At 35.4% G+C, this 15,047-nt stretch overlaps 1 pseudogene; it reads left to right on the top strand.

Annotated features, from left to right (window-relative positions):
• Positions 1 to 9,989: 9,989 nt before the first annotated feature.
• Positions 9,990 to 13,655, top strand: LOC113276463 (annotated as a pseudogene).
• Positions 13,656 to 15,047: the final 1,392 nt, after the last annotated feature.

Genomic DNA, 15,047 nt, shown 5'->3' with positions numbered 1-15,047 from the left:
AAACAAATACCTTTCGCTTCATGGGAGTCAACCATCAGATTTGTTCCCTTTTCTCTATCTTTTATTTTTATTTGTTTATTTATTTTTTACATTTTATAATTTTCCACCTTAATTTCTATGTTGGGTGATTCAATTACATTGAGGACAATGTGATGTTTAAGTGTGGGGGAGTGGTTAGGGTTTTCGCTTTCAAAAAAAAAATGCATCAAAAAAAAAACGAAAAAAATGCATCATATGACCAGCTGTTTAGCGGGTCTGTAAAATAAAAAAAAATATTGCATGACATGACCAGCTGTTTAGCGGGTCTTTTTGTCTAGCTGTTTAGCAGACATCTCTCGAACTATATGTTTAGCGGATCTGTCTCGTTGTTTAGCAGACATCTCTATCCACTGTTTAGTGGATCCGTCTAGCTGTTTAGCAGACACCTTTAAACCACTGTTTAGTGGTTTCGTCTCGCTGTTTAGCGGACATATTCTATGTTTTGCTCGAGGACTAGTAAAATATAAGTGTGGGGGTATTGATAAGCACGTAGATGCTACATTTTATACCCATATTTATATTAGCTAGGACTCGTTATTTGGCTAATATCACTATTTTAGTGCTTTTGTATAAGTACAAGAAAATCCGATCATCCGGAAAATAAATGGCTTAACTAGAAGCTAAATTGGTGTTTACGGCGGAATATTGCCGAGGCTACTACTCACAGCTCCAAAGACACTTTTTTAGATGTGGCTGGCCTGGTATTTATTTAGTGAAAACTACTGTGAGACCCATTTTGTCAGATTTCTCCACTATGAAACCCACCGACGTAAAACTCACGCGCGCACCCATTTTTCTTGAATAAATTTTTCACAAACCCAAATTTTCTAAAATTTTGTTTTTGTTTTTCATATGGAAATAAATTTTGAAGACACCGAGAGTTAAGAGGAGAAACGCGACTGGGATATCCAGATCTTTCATCGTCGTTCTTTCTTTTCACCGTTTCTTTCATATTTGATCCGCATATTTTTTTTAGATCTGTTTATTAGGTTTACGATCCAAACAATAAAATCCATAAAGATTAATCCATCCCGCAACATAGTTTCATGCCAGTTTGTATAAATCTCTTCCAAAGAGAGTCGTGGGTTTCTGAAATTATTCATTTGTAACCAAAGACGATTATAGTTAGAGAGATAATCAACGATATCATGGTTACAAGGAGGTGTTGAATTATTTAGAGAATTTTCAATTTTGAATCTCCAGACGTAAATATGATGTATATATATATATTCATCTGAAATCAGGACATCCAATCTAAAGGTAATATATTTACATTGATCTCGTTTGTTCCTTCTTTGATTCAATTTTTATGTTAGTAAGATGGATTCCTAACTATTTTTTTTTATAATATTGAGCAGTTTATAGGTTTATCAATTGCATTAGATTAGTTAGTATGTTATTTCTTGATTCTCGTACCAATTAACTTAAAATTCATTTGATTATAACTGAAAGCACATGAGAAGTCCATTTCTTACAGATTATGGGGTGTGGACTCCATGTGATTTTTCTGGACTAAACAGATACACCATATACCTTCGGTCGCAGTGCTTGGAAATGTTTATTATGATTAAATGGGACTAATGTTATAAATAATGGCTGTGTTCATCAATAACCAGAATTCATAGTGCTTGAATGGTTTTCCTGTCATATCTTCCATTTAATGCCGACGCCATAAGGAAGCTTTACGTTCAAAATGATATATTTCCATTTGAACTATGCTTAAGAAGATTGGAAGCTCTGATTACAGGTTGGGTGGAGAGAGACAAGTATACCAAGGCTGTTATGTGCTTGCAGGCCTTGCTTCAATGTTTTTATTTCTTTTAGACTTCTCATGAAGAGGGTTATTTGGACTTTCAGTTGCTTGTGTTGTTACATATTGCATCATCAAACAATTAAATATTACTTTCTGAGCTAAAAGGATGCTGCAGTGGCAAGGCAAAGGAGATGGAAGTGCAAATGGGTTTGGTGTGCGTGTGACGTGCATTTAAAAGAAAATGGAGGTGTGAATAGTGATGCATAACAGGTTATGCATCTACAAAATTTGTTGCATAACTTGTTATGGATTCTCGAAATCGGTTGCATAACACGTTCTGCAGCTTTTATTTTTGCATAACTTGTTATGCAGTCCAGAAAACGGTTGCATAACACGTTATGCAGCTATTTTTTTTTTAGTATTGAAACCAACGAAAAATACGGCTGCATAACTTGTCATGCACCTACAATAATATCTGCATAACATGTTATGCAGTCGTGAAAATGGATGCATAACCTGTTATGCATCCGAAAATATGACTGCATAATGCATTATACATCGAGAAATTGTTGCACAATCTTTTATGCATCGAGAAAATAAAATCATAACCTGATATGCATCCGTAAATATGGATGCATACTGCATTATGCATCAATTTTTTTATGTACGCACTAAAATCAACCAAAACAATTTACATAACTTGTTATAGATGCATAACTTTGTTATCCAAATGCATAATTTGTTATGCAGTGGAGAAAATGGTAATTTGTTATGCTCGGCAGAATGTGTTATGCATCTTTTTTGGTGGCTGCATAATGGTTATGTATCAAGTTTTTGATAAAAAAATTTCCTAAAATGATGATCACCTCCGATTTTTTCGTGAAAAACAAAAATTTGATATTCTTGTTTGTACTCGTTGTATAGCTCTCTTCAAAGGATTTTCAACGATATAAAATTTGTAAAATTTCAAGGCGCGGATTTTTAGATATGTTATATCCAAGTTGCGTTGCCAATTATACCCCTGATGCATAACCCGTCATGCGGATGCATAATCCGTCATGCAGACATTTTTAATAATTTCATATAATTATGGGTGTCACGGAAATAATTATGGGTGTCACGGTACGTAAAATTAATTGTGGTCCTGACAATGAGAATATTATTTTTTTTGGGCCTGCGCCTAAGTTTCCCATTTATTTTTCAGCACCACTCATGTTATCTTCTTGGCGACACATCACGGCCACGAAGTCAATAAGCAAAACAAAGAGTTGTCTTTGCTAGTTGAAATGTGTCAGGCCCATTTCGAATTAACAGAAAAAGGGTGGATGTGGCCCATCTCTCCACCACGTCTTTGCGGAATGGAAGGCATCAGACAGTATTATTCATTCTCTGTCAAACAAATGGAATTCTCGTTTTCTTATTCAAGCAGCGGGTGTTAAACTGAGATGTGAAATGGGACTGCTTATTTTAGACGGAATCGAGCTTCAAATCTAACTGGCGATGGCAGAGATGAGTTGATTAATTCATCCGTGTGCATTTTTCTTATAATAATAGTGTTTGTAGGATTCTGACAACATCAATAATCGAATTATTTGAGAATGGCGTGAAAGGGAGATGGAAAGAGTGGGGCTTTATGGCTGCAGTACTCATGCCGTGGTGGTTGCGAATTTGAGTTTGTTGTGAAACTCGGTTGGACTGAATTTGGTGATGGAGCTCGGGCAGGTGCATGAGCTGTAACTAATGGGAAATAAGAAGTGTTGAGCTGATTGTTTGAGGATTGGAGGTGGCGATCAGAAAGACAGAAGATGGAGTTGGATTCAAGGTTTTCATGCGGTCTGAGCAGAGAAGCTGGGGTCCGGGTGCATGCTGATTTGGTTATGCTGTGCAAAGAAATCAGCGAGAAGAGAATGGTGATGATGACTAGTTGGCTGGGGTCTGAATTGGTGCCGAGAAAAGCCATGGTCGCTGGAAGTTGCATTTGAAGATCACGACAACAGAACAATGGAGAAATGAAGGATTTTCTAGCTGGTGTTACATTGCAAGTCTCATGGGAAGTTCAGTGATGGTTCACAGGTCTGCAACAGACCTTATGGGGTGTTATCGAAGGCATAAGAAGAGCTGGTGGTGTTGGTCATGGCTGTGAACTGGTTGGGTTTTGAATACAATCTGAAACATCACCTAAGGAAGAAGTGATGCCATGGGTTGGTCGAAGGTTGCTGCTGTGGCCAAGCCTGGTTGAGCTGTTGTTGTGGGTTAACGGACCGGAGTGGACTGGGCCTTGGCAATCCACTGGGTCGTCTCAGAATGTTCGCAGCAAACTATATAGAAAAGAATGAACAGAAAAGGGAGGAGGCCGGCTACACAACCGAAACCAGTAGAGAAAAAAAGAGAGGAGGCGACAATGCCGAATAGGGAAGAACAGTGTTGCGGAAAAGATTGGAGCATAACAAAGATAAGAGAAGACGACGAATCCTTCTGTTTAATATCTCTATCTTGACTTATTTGTTTTATGGGTTTTGAGAAATCCATGGTTTTGTCTTTGCTAAACTTTGTAACTAGGGTTTTATGATTGAAACCATTTTTGAGCATTAGACCACTTTGATTTGAAATACATATGGTTTTGAGGCTATTTGATTTGAATAAATTAATTCTATGATTTTATATATTGATTTAATGATGAAATTAGTTGTTGCTTCACCGGTTCTGTACGATACAATAACTTTTGAGCTTAATCAATAGAATCGAAAATATATTCGTCTACTTATTTGATATTTCATGCTTGGGTCAAATCCTTTGATGGGGTATGCTTAAAATAGGCGGGTATTATTTGAGAACCTTAATTTAGTTTCGTATAACTTTCTCGCTAACACAATTTGATGGTGCATGCTTTGGTTTAGTCTTTTGATGTGTCATGCTTAGGGTGTCTCAGTGATATTTGCGACTCTAATATATATAATAAGTGATGTCAATAGAATAGACAATAAATAATTCATGAATTATGTTTCATTTCAGTAATTGAATAGAAATAGTGGTTGATACTATAAACCCTTGTTATCGATGTTTCCATTTGATTCATTTTATTAGTTTCATTTATTTTCTTCGTATTTATTCTTTTATAAAACACAAAAACATTGTTTCTGGTTAGATTAGAGATATTGATTATTGGTATTTCCACCGCTCCATGTGGGAACGACCCGTACTTACCGTTGTCTACTAGTTAGACATCGTGCGATTGCGGTTATTATATAGGGTTTTCCCATAATCTTATCACTCCTAATATAGGTTAAGATCGATTCTACCAAGTCTCCAAATATAGGTAGGTATCATTCTACTACGACTCCAAACATAAGCTAGGGTCGTTTCTACCATGATTCCCAATACAGGTAAGGATCGTTTCTAACAAGACTTCCAACAAAAGTTAGATTCGGTTCTACCATGTTTCCCAATATAGGTAAGGATCGGTTCTACCAAGACTTTCAACATAGTTTAAAATCTGTTCTACAGTGTATTCTAAACTAGGTAAATATTGGTTCTACCATAACTCTCAACATAAGTCAAGATCAGTTCTACCAAAGTTCCTACCTAGGTTCGAATTGGTCATCCAATAGATCTTCATAGAAAATCGGACCAAAACACCAATTGATTTCTTATCGATTACGAAACAAGTTTCGTATATATATTTCCTTTAAACATATGTAATCAAACATAGTTTCCTAGGATGAAATTACACCTATATCCAAAATACAATTAAGTAACGAGTTACATAGATTATGACGATGTCGCATTTACGAAGTTCAAAAGATAAACGTTATACATCGTAATCAAATATTCTTCCCGTGACACTTTGATCATAATAAAATGGCCAAGTCTAATACTAGCGTATTAAATATAACCTCGCATGTTATGTTTTCAATCCTAAACGACTTGAAAGAAACGATAGGAAAGTAAACAAGTCAAGTAAGAATCACTAACCTCAAGTGGAAGGAGAATGTCTTCGTTGTTGTCAATACGTCTTCAAGATCTTCAGGTCTTCAAGGTAATACTTGTATCCCCCAACATTCTTAGACTTTATAGTCTAACCTAAACGAAGTTAACTCTAGTACATTTAATCAAGCGACTCTAATTGAGTTTTGATACTAAAATAGGACAACCAAACTTGATGTACCAATGCTTGGTGGGTTCAACCGAGCAATGCTCTAAAAAAACTTCTTAAGGAATGTCATTAGAAACTTTATGAAACTGAAAGCTCTTTATTCAGTAAGAAAGTTCAATATTACAGACTTTGTAGTGAGCATAAGAGATCTCAAATAAGAAATCTCCGAAGGACGTGATAGAGAGAAGGTACTTCAAACAAAACTATATAATTTAGAGGACATTGTGATGAACTTGTTATTTGATTCAAAACGAGAAGATTTCAAAGTTGAATTTGAATCATTTAAGAATGATCTAGTTAATACGCTTGAAAAGATCAAAAGGTTGGAAGATATGGGCTTAAAATAAAGCTCGTCTCTCATTTGTAGCTCAAATAAATTAACCTCGATATTCGGAGCATGGAGAAGTCATCGTGATACGGGGGGATTGGGTTATGAAGGAATAAACTCTCCTAGTATTATTTGCAAAGAGGTAAAATTTGTCAAGGCTAAAGATTCTTCTCGAGCACTTTGAAAATGAACCTTTGAAAAATAACGGTCGAAATTAAAGTCTGTGGTGAAGATTGATATCTCGAATTGTGCTCATTTTTTGTAAGAATCTAGAATTTAATAAGAGAAACGTATTACCAAAGTAGTGGCTTCAATTTCATTATCATTTTAAAATAGGGTCAAATCCCGTATGATTGTGGACAAAAAAATGGTTTTTCGTTTCGATAATTGTTATGAAATCCTTAATACGTTGAACAATTTCAACCCCTTCTTGGTTGTTGCACATAGTACTTCTCAATGATGTTAATGTAACGCTTAATATTAGATATATGTAATTTGATTTCAACGAAAAGTCGTACTTTTGATTGATTAAATTTATAATTACATAGATAGCAGAACTAAAAGTTGCAATTTCTTTAACGGCGTCCATTGTTATCTTATTGGCCTAGAGTCCATTCTCCAAGACCCTGGATGTCCCCCACCTGCCAACAAATTTGCGAAATTTGAATAAGGAGAAGGAGATGCTTGAACACCACTAGCTGATTGGAAATTATTCGGTCCTCCAAATGTACAATCGGGTTGTTGTTGTGTTGGTGGTGTAACAGTGTAGTAAGGGTCATTTGGGTTGAAGGGCGAGAATGATGATGAAATGTGCCTAGCATATGGGTGATATACTTGAGATTGAGATATAGACAAAGTTTATGGTGAAGTATTGTGCGGTGCTTGTGTTTCTCCCACCATTGTATCATTCCCGTGCAATGATTTGTTGATCCTGGTAGAATCAGAAGACTGTAAACACCCATCAGCATTTACAGTTGGACTCAATCCAAACATTGTCTCCGTCTGCTATTTCTGACACACATTCAAGTGTGTAGCCCCCATTTGTCGAGCCAGCCAATGCATATCTTTAAGTTGTCTCTTCAACTCATGATTAATGGCATCCACATTGTAGTAAGGATAATCACGTTACATAGCTTCGGAAATAATGGGGATCGTGGTTGACTCACCTTGTGAAGTAATACCTGGCACCTCCCAACGAATTTCGGGAAAATTTGATGAGGATGGTGAAGAACTTGAAGCCGTTCTGGGGTAAGTCACAAAGCATGGATCTTCCTGAGGCGGCCGGCTAAGACTGATGTTTGTATTAAGACCCATGCGTGATAACTCTGGGAAATCAAACTCATATATGTGCATGTTGTGTGTATCAATTACAGGCTTTGCAATCGACTTGTACCAGTTCACATACTGCGCTTCATTAATATCCACTTGTGTGTTTATTTCATACCTCACCCACGACGTATATCTCAACCGATCGAAATCTGATGCAGAAGTTTGCATCTGCAATGGCGGGTTAATTAAAATTGCAAACATCCCACGGAACCGGTACATGCAGTATTTCTGATTCTAAAAACAAGGGAAGAAGCATGTGCCATTTATTAATCGACACCCATCTGTTTTTGTTGAATGGTACAGGCTATCCCACTCCACTTGGAATCCCACAAATGAAATACAAATCAAGGGGCGTAATTCCTATTTACAAGAATAATATTATGATTAATTATTTTGATTATTTAATATTATTAACTATAATTAATTGTTTTGATTATTTAATAATAATAATAATATCAACTATAATTAATTGTTTTGAATTATGTATTGATACCAACTATAATTGATTGTTTTGGATTATCTAATAATAAATTCCTTAAAAATAAATTTTAATTTTAGTTAAACAGACTTACCAATTTCAAAATCCATGAAATGAAACGTGTGCGTCGTTGGCACCACCTTTCTGCCAATACTCGCATAATTTTGTTGTTGTGTTTTCTGGGCCTTATAGAATAAAATGCCTTTCAGGGGATATCTATCAATTCTTTCTCAAGCTGCAGGGGGTAGATCACTATAAACAACATTTAAGTCTTTAAATCCACCTCTCACTTTATAATAACCATCAGACCGCTCCCGATGCCCCGACACATGACCTTCACGGAACAACAACGACATTTGGGAAAGCAAATTCTACTTCACGATTCTGAGTATAATCTATATTTGTGGGAGGCTTTGGTATAGGCTCATGTTTGCGATTTTCTTTTCTTTGTTTTTTTTGGCTTAAACTGTTTGCGACTTTCTTACCAGATTGCTCATTTTGTAGCAAGATTTTTCTTTAGAAGAAAGAGAAAGCAGAGAGTAGAGTGGTGTGAGTGAGAAAGAATTTCAAGATCAGGAATTCATATGCTTCAAATATGTAGCCGTTGATAGAACCGTTAGCGTTTTAACCGTTGGAGGATTCTCATCGCCTGCCCGCGTATCTTGGTCGCCCACACATTTGATCACTCCCCGCCCACTGCTTTCTCATAGTACAAACTTACATTTGCCCACCTATCTGGCTCAATAAGTGAAATTTTTCGTTAATTGTCATAGGAATTGCCCCGAGATTATCCATCCATCCTTCTTAAAAACATATCCGTAATAAAAGTAAATTTTTTTTTTTGAAGGAAAATAACTTTTAATTAATATTGTAAACAATCATACATTGAATTCAAGTACATCAACGAAGAACAAATACATAATACAAGTAGTGATGAAAATTCCCATCACAAAGGAATTAGGATACATCCAAAGTACTAACTGCATTCAACTCCAAGAGGAAATCCATGCTTTTTGATGAATGTTTTATGAAATTAGATTTAACCATTTTGATTTGTGAGTCTTCAAACTCTGATTCTCTATTGAGAAGAAAAAAATTGCCCATATAACTGCTGCTACATTCATAATCCACGACCCCTGATCTTGTTGGTGAGTATTTGCAAAATGTTAATATGAAACATCTTCAATAACATATTTGAATATATGACCATGATTGAGTACAACTGAATGGCATATATAAGCCATCAGCGATAGGAAACCATTTAACCAACAATAACTTGCCATTAAACGTAGGAAAGAAAAAGAAGAACAAACTAAAACCTAAAATCGCAGCGAAGCGAAAGACTTTTATTTATGATGCATTAGAACTAGTTACTATATTAAAGATTCTGACCTGTTTGTGTTGGGATCCTAGTCCCACATTGGTTAGATGTGGCTTAATTGGTAGTTTATAAGTCAATGGATTCCCTCGTCTAATTAACCGGTTTTTCGAGTTGAGTTCTACCCATAAACTTATAACGAGTTTAGGATCGGTACCTAACATCTCGGAAGAACTGAGTTTTTTCTTTTTTTTTTCCCCTGAAGTTGCGGACGAAAATGAGAGAGAAAGATAAAAGTAAAATTAAAAAAAATGTATTACCCTTGGAGGACTTCGGTTAAAACTTATGTGGCAAGACTGAAGAGGCGATACAATGAACACGCCTGCCAGAACATCAATAATTTCCATACATGTGGCAAACAATGCTGGTCTTGGTTCCATGATCACTTTCCAACAGTTCCGGATGGGGAAGAATTAGATCCCAACTCTCATCAATCACCCTTTTATTTGTTCCTCCTCCTTCCACCGAACCAGGTATTCACTGGGCCCACACCACGTTCAAGGATATTTTCGTCTATTAAAAATAAACACAGGCCGTATGGTATTTATTTCGTTCCACTTCTCAACACCATTTTGTTATAATTTCGGTTACCAGTTTCTCTTCTCTTTCCCTCGACTCATTTTCTCTTTCTTCTCTTTAGATCCTTTCTCAAAAGGTATGTCTCTTTCTCGATCTCAATTTTCGATTTACAATTCCGATTACAATTCTTGGTACATATTTACTGTTTTTCTGTGAAATTCATCGAAGAATCGCGATGTTTTGAGGTGATTACTGTTAGACTTTAGTTTGCATTGGCTAGGTTGTCGTTTTGACCCGAGGGTTTGTTGATCTGTATCAGATTTTGTTAGAGTTGTTGATTATTTGGGTTTCATCATTGTTTGAGGTGAAACGATGGTGAGATTTGGTGAAATCAAATTCCAGTGGATAATCACGATGTTTTGAGCCGATTATTGTTGGAATTTAGGATTGTTTATAATTTTTGATCGAAGTGCTTATTCGATCTGTATGAGATTTTTGTAATTTAGCTGATTTTTTTCAGTTTCATCAATGTTGAGCTGATCCTGTTGATGAATTGCAGCGGATCTAATGTGTTATTTATGTTTGCGAAGTTTAGTGTTATTTATGATTGTCGGTAGATCTTATGATTGAGATACTGGAGGATGTGGACTTTTAGATGCATATAGAGGATATATTCTTAAACCCTATGTTGAATATGTCACCTTTTCATCTTTAGATCTAATGTATAAAATAACACAACTGTTATTGAATTCTATTTTAAGCGATGCATGGAGCTTGTTAGTTATAGGTTGCTAGGGTTCGTTAAGGTATTTGATAATTCGATTTCAATAATCTTGAACTTAGTTTTATGAGTCTTCATAGCATTTTGTTATAACTTTAGGGGTTTGTATGAGTTTATTTTGAATCCCTCCTTTAAACTTGTGACGCTATCTTAATTATGTTTGCACGCTAGTACATTGTGTCAATGATTTGGTAGCCTTGAGATTCTGAATTGCTTTTTGTTTACTCAGTGTAGAGGATCAATAGTGAAGCAGAGATGGGTCTTACATTCACGAAGCTTTTCAGTCGGCTTTTTGCCAAGAAAGAGATGCGTATTCTGATGGTTGGTCTCGATGCCGCTGGTAAGACTACAATATTGTACAAGCTCAAGCTGGGCGAGATTGTCACAACTATTCCTACCATTGGTAAGTTCTGGTTACAGTATAGACGACTTCAATGTAATTTCTATGCAAATTGTGCTCAAGAGGTCTGCTGCACATTAATCATTCTACCATTTAAGTTAAGTTGTGTTTTCTGGTGTCATATTCGTGGTCTGGAATTCTGAAATATAACTTGTTCATGATTCTTGTTAAGTAGCTCTTCCTTGGAAGAAAGTTTCAGCCAGGATATTGGTTGACGGGAATGTTTGGATCTCATTATCAAACTTGATAACCTTATATATTTAAATGATATACTTACATAGGTCATATTTGAGATGCAGTTTATGTTCCTCTTTTTAACACTTTTGGTGATTATACTGATATGGTACCTCTAATTACTCCGTATCTACTCTTTTGTAGGTTTTAATGTGGAGACCGTTGAATACAAGAACATCAGCTTCACTGTTTGGGATGTCGGAGGTCAGGACAAGGTATATGTTATTTCATAACTGTTGTTACACCATACTGCAGTATTAGCTGTGCACAATTGATAGGCTCTTTCGAGGTTCCAAACCCCCCTTATTTCTGGTTTTGCCTTTTTTTTTTTGCTTGTTTTCTTCTGGGCGTCCATTGCTGCCTAACCTCCTATATAATCAAAGAACCATAATGTTGAGTTATCGCCTCTGTGAAATATGTTTTGCCCCTTCTTGTGGTTAACTAGAGCCATCTTATTTTGTAGATCCGTCCATTGTGGAGGCACTACTTCCAAAACACACAAGGTTTAATATTTGTGGTGGATAGCAATGACAGAGATCGAGTTGTTGAGGCTCGTGATGAGTTGCACAGGATGTTGAATGAGGTATTTAGAGCTTCAATTAGATTGGAAATTGGAGATTAGGTGGTATGTGAATAACTCTTAGGATTAGTCGAAACTAATAGCTGGTGATATGTTATATGCTTTCAGGATGAGTTGCGAGATGCTGTGTTGCTCGTATTCGCTAACAAACAGGATCTTCCTAATGCAATGAATGCTGCCGAGATCACTGACAAGCTTGGTCTTCACTCACTCCGCCAACGCCACTGGTAACTGACCCTACATGCCTTTCCTGTTTCCTCAAGAAATCTTTTATTATATTATGTTCCTTTTTTTATTTGCACTAGTTTCTTTTACCAGTTCTTGTTGTCTGATATTCATTTGGGTGGATGTTCAGGTACATCCAGAGCACATGTGCAACCTCAGGAGAAGGTCTGTATGAGGGTTTGGACTGGCTCTCCAACAACATTGCTAACAAGGTAATGAATATTTGGGCAATAAATTGCATAAGTTTGATGGTACTTGAATAATGACTATTAGTGGCTACTCTTATTCTTCTTTTTTTGTTTTTTCTTGGATGTGAGTCTTTAATTATTACTCGATTACTGTTAGACAACTTGCATTTAGTCTCTGGACAAGATAGAAAGATACTACATTCCGACACAATAAGCCTTAATTTGGCTGGACAATACTCTGTGATTTCGGTTTGGCTTAGAGAGTAGAACAATCCACAGTGATTGATATTGACAAACATACAGTATGAGGTCTCTTTAATTTGCTCAGTAGTTTGATTTTAGTTGACTGCTGCATGTATCATTTTTAGAATACTATACAGCTCAAGGATCCTGAAGTTTATGGAATACTCAAATCACCTGAGAAAGTTGTTTAGATTCAATAATCAAAAGAAATCAAGATATTCATATAGATTCTTGTAAACTGAGCTTTTGTGCAGTTTTTGAGTCCCTAATTGAACTAGGTTTGCATCAGGGTGGTGCTATAACTTACAGTAGGCTTACATAGATATACACAGAGGCTATTATGATAGTTCTAAAAATAGTTTTCTAAGGACCAACAGCAGCATGTCTACTGGTGATTAATATATTAAAGTTTCTGTGAATTCTGAATGACGATTAGGTGATTAATTGTATTTTCTAATGTTTTACCGGCTTGTGTAGAAAGGGTTTCATGTGACATTTCAAAAAAATTTTAAGCACAAAACAAAATCTTAACCATAAAAAAGCTATAAGTTTTATTCAGATAAGAAATCGGCATCTACATTTTCGAAGTTAAAATGAGTTTGTGAATTACCTATGTAATATGTTGAAGTTGCCAGAATATGTTTTCACCACCTAAACTGAAATGGCATAATTTGAATCGCAGTATCTGTTGTGTTGATTTACTTTTAATAATCATAGTTAATTTGTGCATTGTATTCTCGCGACATACTCTTACTAAATTGCTTATTGTGTTTACAGGCTTGAGGCAGTTGAAGGTTATGTATTGGTTGGTTGCTTATGCTGAAGGGACATTCTTCTTCTTTTTTGCGTACTGACTAATGTTGCAATAGGATAAAATGAATGTCTGGTTCGGATATTTGTTTGTTTGTTTTTTTGTTTAAAGAAGGATTTATATTGGATTTAAGTTACTATTTTTAGCTAATACTTTTTCTGTAATTGAGTCTCTATGGTTAATATCATCTCTTTATATAAGTATCTTGTTTGAAAATTTAACCTTTCAAATAATCATTTCCTTAATTTCTGTGAATTTGTAAGTCACTGTAGGCATTCTGGTCACCACCCTTTAGGCCTTAGTAATCTAAATGTCGAAAATACCATCTGGGGTTAGCCCAGTTGGCCAGGAGTCTGATTCTCACATAGGAGGTCAGTAGTTCGAGCCTCCGCTCAAATATTGGAGATCTCGTGTAACTATAGCCTAGTTTGGTATTGTTGTGAATTTTATAAAAGTGCTTTTCTGTTGTGCTGTGATATGCTTTAAAAATAAAGTAGTCAGACGTTTGGTAAACTATAATATGTCAAGTGTTGTGGAACCAATAAACTGTAAATTTTGTTTGGTAAATTATCATGTTTAAGCGCTTATGATGCGGCTAATGACGAAAATAGACATGGTTTAAAAGTTATTTTTAAATTATATTTATTATTAATAAAATATTTTTTTATTTTGAAAATCTTTATTTGTTGCTAGGCTTTAAAAATATTTTTTTAATTTATTAATAAATTACATTTGTTTGGTAAATTATCACGTTGAAGTGCTTATGTGCTGTGCTTTAAAAATAAAATATTTTTATTTGTTGCTAGGCTTCCTAGTAGTTTCTTACCGGATGATAATCCTCTTGAGTTGTAATATCATCTTTATTTTTGAATATTATTTAAATAAAGATAAAAAAATAAATTCTTATTCATGTTCATATTTTAATCATTCTTTTTTAATTCTTAATTTTTTACCTTTAAATACTATTATTATTATTGTTGTTGCAATTATTATTTTATAACAAAAATTTATAAAATTTGAGCAGTAAAATAATTGTACATAAATAAATATGTATTGGTAGATTTTGTCTTTTTAATATAATAACAAGGTTAAAACAGAGAATCAATTAATTAAAATTGAGTGGGTCCACAGCTTCTGCTTTTACTGCTTTTAAAAGCTAGGCCTAAAACAGAAGTGCTTTTGGAGAAAAGCGCTTTGAAAAGCAATTTTTCTAAAAAGTTTGTTACAAGTTGGTTACAAAGTGTTTTTATAGGAAAAAATCAATCCCTAACAGGGCTTATTACTAACTAACTGTGGGGAAGGGGGCCGAGTTTGCGATCTCAAGGAGGCCGAGTTTGTTCAGGGGGAGTAAACCGATGGCTACGCTGCCAGGGGAAGGACGGGCCTAGTTAAAAAAGAAAGAGGAAAAAAAAAGAAAGAGGCGTTCTTCCCACACTGGTAAGAAACAAGTGGTAATAATGGCAAGTGCCTAAAGGCCATTGATCCCCCTCCCCTGGAACAAGATAGAAACCTATTACATGGGGCTCCTAGGATTTGGTTTTGAGGCTCCTATGGATTCAACCATCCTAAATATGGATGAGTGGGGATCTAATTTATTATCAAAAATAC

This window comes from Papaver somniferum, chromosome 4, assembly GCF_003573695.1.
Source record: "Papaver somniferum cultivar HN1 chromosome 4, ASM357369v1, whole genome shotgun sequence".
Classification (NCBI taxonomy): Eukaryota; Viridiplantae; Streptophyta; class Magnoliopsida; order Ranunculales; family Papaveraceae; genus Papaver; species Papaver somniferum.
The sequence above is the reverse complement of the archived record's forward strand: the minus strand, read 5'-3'. Positions and strand labels throughout refer to the sequence as shown.